We start from the raw sequence: 6,690 nt of genomic DNA, 5'->3' as shown, positions 1-6,690 counted from the left end.
GAGCGATGTGAGATGCAGGGGGGGAGCGATGTGAGATGCAGGGGGGGAGCGATGCGAGATGCAGGGGGGGAGCGATGCGAGATGCAGGGGGGGAGCGATGCGAGATGCAGGGGGGGAGCGATGCGAGATGCAGGGGGGGGAGCGATGCGAGATGCAGGGGGGGAGCGATGCGAGATGCAGGGGGGGAGCGATGCGAGATGCAGGGGGGGAGCGATGCGAGATGCAGGGGGGGAGCGATGCGAGATGCAGGGGGGGAGCGATGCGAGATGCAGGGGGGGAGCGATGCGAGATGCAGGGGGTGATATTAGATGCAGGGGGTGATATTAGATGCAGGGGGGAGCGATGTGAGATGTAGGGGGGGAGCGATGCGAGATGCAGGGGGGGAGCGATGTGAGATGCCGGGGGTGATATTAGATGCAGGGGGTGATATTAGATGCAGGGGGGAGCGATGCGAGATGCAGGGGGGGAGCGATGCGAGATGTAGGGGGGGAGCGATGCGAGATGCAGGGGGGGAGCGATGCGAGATGCAGGGGGGAGCGATGCGAGATGCAGGGGGGGAGCGATGCGAGATGCAGGGGGGGAGCGATGCGAGATGCAGGGGGGGAGCGATGCGAGATGCAGGGAGTGATATTAGATGCAGGGGGGGAGCGATGGGAGATGCAGGGGGGAGCGATGCGAGATGCAGGGGGGGAGCGATGTGAGATGCCGGGGGTGATATTAGATGCAGGGGGTGATATTAGATGCAGGGGGGAGCGATGTGAGATGTAGGGGGGGAGCGATGCGAGATGCAGGGGGGGAGCGATGTGAGATGCCGGGGGTGATATTAGATGCAGGGGGTGATATTAGATGCAGGGGGGAGCGATGCGAGATGCAGGGGGGGAGCGATGCGAGATGCAGGGGGGGAGCGATGCGAGATGCAGGGGGGGAGCGATGCGAGATGCAGGGGGGGAGCGATGCGAGATGGAGGGGGAAGCGATGTGAGATGGAGGGGGGGAGCGATGTCAGATGCAGGGGGGGAGCGATGTGAGATGCAGGGGGGGAGCGATGTGAGATGCAGGGGGGAGCGATGTGAGATGGAGGGGGGGAGCGATGTGAGATGTAGGGGGGGAACGATGTGAGATGTAGGGGGGGAACGATGTGAGATGTAGGGGGGGAACGATGTGAGATGTAGGGGGGGAACGATGTGAGATGTAGGGGGGGAACGATGTGAGATGTAGGGGGGGAACGATGTGAGATGTAGGGGGGGAGCGATGTGAGATGCAGGGGGGGGAGCGATGTGAGATGCAGGGGGGGAGCGATGCGAGATGCAGGGAGTGATATTAGATGCAGGGGGGGAGCGATGTCAGATGCAGGGGGGAGCGATGTGAGATGCAGGGGGGGAGCGATGTGAGATGCAGGGGGGGAGCGATGTGAGATGCAGGGGGGAGCGATGTGAGATGGAGGGGGGAGCGATGTGAGATGGAGGGGGGAGCGATGTGAGATGTAGGGGGGGAACGGTGTGAGATGTAGGGGGGGAACGGTGTGAGATGTAGGGGGGGAACGGTGTGAGATGTAGGGGGGGAACGGTGTGAGATGTAGGGGGGAACGATGTGAGATGTAGGGGGGGAACGATGTGAGATGTAGGGGGGGAGCGATGTGAGATGCAGGGGGGGGAGCGATGTGAGATGCAGGGGGGGGAGCGATGCGAGATGCAGGGAGTGATATTAGATGCAGGGGGGGAGCGATGTCAGATGCAGGGGGGAGCGATGTGAGATGCAGGGGGGAGCGATGTGAGATGCAGGGGGGGAGCGATGTGAGATGCAGGGGGGGGAGCGATGTGAGATGCAGGGGGGAGCGATGTGAGATGGAGGGGGGAGCGATGTGAGATGTAGGGGGGGAACGGTGTGAGATGTAGGGGGGGAACGGTGTGAGATGTAGGGGGGGAACGATGTGAGATGTAGGGGGGGAACGATGTGAGATGTAGGGGGGGAACGATGTGAGATGTAGGGGGGGAGCGATGTGAGATGTAGGGGGGGAGCGATGTGAGATGTAGGGGGGGAGCGATGTGAGATGGAGGGGGGGAGCGATGTGAGATGGAGGGGGGGAGCGATGTGAGATGGAGGGGGGGAGCGATGTGAGATGGAGGGGGGGAGCGATGTGAGATGGAGGGGGGAGCGATGTGAGATGGAGGGGGGGAGCGATGTGAGATGGAGGGGGGGAGCGATGTGAGATGGAGGGGGGGAGCGATGTGAGATGGAGGGGGGGAGCGATGTGAGATGCGGGGGGGAGCGATGTGAGATGCGGGGGGGAGCGATGTGAGATGCAGGGGGGGAGCGATGTGAGATGCGGGGGTGATATTAGATGCAGGGGGGGGAGCGATGTGAGATGTAGGGGGGGGAGCGATGTGAGATGCAGTGGGGGAGCGATGTGAGATGCAGTGGGGGAGCGATGTGAGATGTAGGGGGGGAGCGATGCGAGATGCAGGGGGGAGCGATGCGAGATGCAGGGGGGAGCGATGCGAGATGCAGGGGGTGATATTAGATGCAGGGGGGAGCGATGTGAGATGGAGGGGGGGAGCGATGTCAGATGCAGGGGGGGAGCGATGTGAGATGCAGGGGTTGAGCGATGTGAGATGCAGGGGGGAGCGATGTGAGATGCAGGGGGGAGCGATGTGAGATGGAGGGGGGGAGCGATGTGAGATGGAGGGGGGGAGCGATGTGAGATGTAGGGGGGGAACGATGTGAGATGTAGGGGGGGAACGATGTGAGATGTAGGGGGGGAACGATGTGAGATGTAGGGGGGGAACGATGTGAGATGTAGGGGGGAGCGATGTGAGATGGAGGGGTGGAGCGATGTGAGATGGAGGGGGGGAGCGATGTGAGATGTAGGGGGGGAACGATGTGAGATGCAGGGGGGGGCGATGTGAGATGTAGGGGCGGAGCGATGCGAGATGCAGGGGGGGAGCGATGCGAGATGCAGGGGGGGGAGCGATGCGAGATGCAGGGGGGGGAGCGATGCGAGATGCAGGGGGGGGAGCGATGCGAGATGCAGGGGGGGGAGCGATGCGAGATGCAGGGGGGGGAGCGATGCGAGATGCAGGGGGGGGAGCGATGCGAGATGCAGGGGGGGGAGCGATGCGAGATGCAGGGGGTGATATTATATGCAGGGGGGGCGATGCGAGATGCAGGGGGGGAGTGATGTGAGATGCAGGGGGGAGCGATGTGAGATGCAGGGGGGGAGCGATGCGAGATGCAGGGGGGGGAGCGATGCGAGATGCAGGGGGGGGAGCGATGCGAGATGCAGGGGGGGGAGCGATGCGAGATGCAGGGAGTGATATTAGATGCAGGGGGGGAGCGATGGGAGATGCAGGGGGGAGCGATGTGAGATGCGGGGGTTGAGCGATGTGAGATGCGGGGGGGAGCGATGTGAGATGCAGGGGGGGAGCGATGTGAGATGCAGGGGGGGAGCGATGTGAGATGTAGGGGGGGAACGGTGTGAGATGTAGGGGGGAGCGATGTGAGATGGAGGGGGGGAGCGATGTCAGATGGAGGGGGGGAGCGATGTGAGATGGAGGGGGGGAGCGATGTGAGATGGAGGGGGGGAGCGATGTGAGATGGAGGGGGGGGAGCGATGTGAGATGGAGGGGGGGGAGCGATGTGAGATGGAGGGGGGGGAGCGATGTGAGATGCAGGGGGGGGAGCGATGTGAGATGCAGGGGGGGAGCGATGTGAGATGCGGGGGGTGATATTAGATGCAGGGGGGAGCGATGTGAGATGTAGGGGGGGAGCGATGTGAGATGTAGGGGGGGAGCGATGTGAGATGCAGTGGGGGAGCGATGTGAGATGCAGTGGGGGGAGCGATGCGAGATGTAGGGGGGGGAGCGATGCGAGATGCAGGGTGGGAGCGATGCGAGATGCAGGGGGGAGCGATGCGAGATGCAGGGGGTGATATTAGATGCAGGGGGTGATATTAGATGCAGGGGGGGAGCGATGTGAGATGGAGGGGGGGAGCGATGTGAGATGGAGGGGGGGAGCGATGTCAGATGCAGGGGGGAGCGATGTGAGATGCAGGGGGTTGAGCGATGTGAGATGCAGGGGGGAGCGATGTGAGATGCAGGGGGGGAGCGATGTGAGATGTAGGGGGGGAACGATGTGAGATGTAGGGGGGGAACGATGTGAGATGTAGGGGGGGAACGATGTGAGATGTAGGGGGGGGAACGATGTGAGATGTAGGGGGGGAACGATGTGAGATGTAGGGGGGGGAACGATGTGAGATGTAGGGGGGGAACGATGTGAGATGTAGGGGGGGGAGCGATGTGAGATGGAAGGGGGGGAGCGATGTGAGATGGAGGAGGGGAGCGATGTGAGATGGAGGAGGGGAGCGATGTGAGATGGAGGGGGGGAACGATGTGAGATGCAGGGGGGGAGCGATGTGAGATGCAGGGGGGGAGCGATGCGAGATGCAGGGGGGGGAGCGATGCGAGATGCAGGGGGGGAGCGATGCGAGATGCAGGGGGGTGATATTATATGCAGGGGGGGCGATGCGAGATGCAGGGGGGGGAGTGATGTGAGATGCAGGGGGGGAGCGATGTGAGATGCAGGGGGGGAGCGATGTGAGATGCAGGGGGGGGAGCGATGCGAGATGCAGGGGGGGGAGCGATGCGAGATGCAGGGGGGGGAGCGATGCGAGATGCAGGGGGGAGCGATGCGAGATGCAGGGGGTGATATTAGATGCAGGGGGGGAGCGATGTGAGATGTAGGGGGGGGGAGCGATGTGAGATGCAGGGGGTGATATTAGATGTAGGGGGGGAGCGATGTGAGATGTAGGGGGGGAGCGATGCGAGATGCAGGGGGGGAGCGATGCGAGATGCAGGGGGGAGCGATGCGAGATGCAGGGGGTGATATTAGATGCAGGGGGGGAGCGATGTGAGATGTAGGGGGGGAGCGATGTGAGATGCAGGGGTGATATTAGATGCAGGGCGGGAGCGATGTGAGATGTAGGGGGGGAGCGATGCGAGATGCAGGGGGGAGCGATGCGAGATGCAGGGGGGAGCGATGCGAGATGCAGGGGGTGATATTAGATGCAGGGGGGGGAGCGATGTGAGATGTAGGGGGGTGATATTAGATGCAGGGGGGTGATATTAGGGAGCGATGTGAGATGGAGGGGGGGGAGCGATGTGAGATGGAGGGGGGGAGCGATGTGAGATGGAGGGGGGGAGCGATGTGAGATGGAGGGGGGAGCGATGTGAGATGGAGGGGGGGAGCGATGTGAGATGGAGGGGGGGGAGCGATGTGAGATGGAGGGGGGGGAGCGATGTGAGATGGAGGGGGGGAGCGATGTGAGATGGAGGGGGGGAGCGATGTGAGATGGAGGGGGGGGAGCGATGTGAGATGGAGGGGGGGGAGCGATGTGAGATGGAGGGGGGGAGCGATGCGAGATGGAGGGGGGGAGCGATGCGAGATGCAGGGGGGGGAGCGATGTGAGATGCAGGGGGGGAGTGATGTGAGATGCCGGGGGTGATATTAGATGCAGGGGGGGAGCGATGTGAGATGTAGGGGGTGATATTAGATGCAGGGGGGTGATATTAGGGAGCGATGCGAGATGCAGGGGGGGGAGCGATGCGAGATGCAGGGGGGGAGCGATGCGAGATGCAGGGGGGGAGCGATGCGAGATGCAGGGGGGGAGCGATGCGAGATGCAGGGGGGGAGCGATGCGAGATGCAGGGGGGGAGCGATGCGAGATGCAGGGGGGGAGCGATGCGAGATGCAGGGGGGGAGCGATGCGAGATGCAGGGGGGAGCGATGCGAGATGCAGGGGGGGAGCGATGCGAGATGCAGGGGGGGAGCGATGCGAGATGCAGGGGGGGAGCGATGCGAGATGCAGGGGGGAGCGATGCGAGATGCAGGGGGGAGAGATGCAGGGGGGAGCGATGCGAGATGCAGGGGGGGAGCGATGCGAGATGCAGGGGGGGAGCGATGTGAGATGCAGGGGGGAGATATTAGATGCAGGGGGTGGGGAGCGATGTGAGATGCCGGGGGTGATATTAGATGCAGGGGGTGATATTAGATGCAGGGGGGGAGCGATGCGAGATGCAGGGGGGGAGCGATGCGAGATGCAGGGGGGGAGCGATGCGAGATGCAGGGGGGGGAGCGATGCGAGATGCAGGGGGGGAGCGATGCGAGATGCAGGGGGGGAGCGATGCGAGATGCAGGGGGGGGAGCGATGCGAGATGCAGGGGGGGAGCGATGCGAGATGCAGGGGGGGAGCGATGCGAGATGCAGGGGGGGAGCGATGCGAGATGCAGGGGGGAGCGATGCGAGATGCAGGGGGGGAGAGATGCAGGGGGGAGCGATGCGAGATGCAGGGGGGGAGCGATGCGAGATGCAGGGGGGGAGCGATGCGAGATGCAGGGGGGAGCGATGCGAGATGCAGGGGGGGAGCGATGCGAGATGCAGGGGGGGAGCGATGCGAGATGCAGGGGGGGGAGCGATGCGAGATGCAGGGAGGGATATTAGATGCAGGGGGGGAGCGATGTGAGATGCAGGGGGGGAGCGATGTGAGATGCAGGGGTTGAGCGATGTGAGATGCAGGGGGTTGAGCGATGTGAGATGCAGGGGTTGAGCGATGTGAGATGCAGGGGGGGAGCGATGTGAGATGCAGGGGGGGAGCGATGCGAGATGCAGGGGGGGAGCGATGCGAGATGCAGGGGGG

The 6,690-nt window shown here is 63.7% G+C and overlaps 1 protein-coding gene across 1 annotated transcript in view; it reads left to right on the top strand.

The window, feature by feature from the left end:
• LOC142493891 (zinc finger BED domain-containing protein 5-like) overlaps positions 1 to 6,690 on the top strand; it is a 32,348-nt gene that overhangs the window by 1,326 nt on the left and 24,332 nt on the right. The gene's annotated exons all lie outside the window — the stretch shown is intronic.

This window comes from Ascaphus truei, chromosome 4, assembly GCF_040206685.1.
Source record: "Ascaphus truei isolate aAscTru1 chromosome 4, aAscTru1.hap1, whole genome shotgun sequence".
Lineage (NCBI taxonomy): Eukaryota > Metazoa > Chordata > Amphibia > Anura > Ascaphidae > Ascaphus > Ascaphus truei.
The sequence above is the reverse complement of the archived record's forward strand: the minus strand, read 5'-3'. Positions and strand labels throughout refer to the sequence as shown.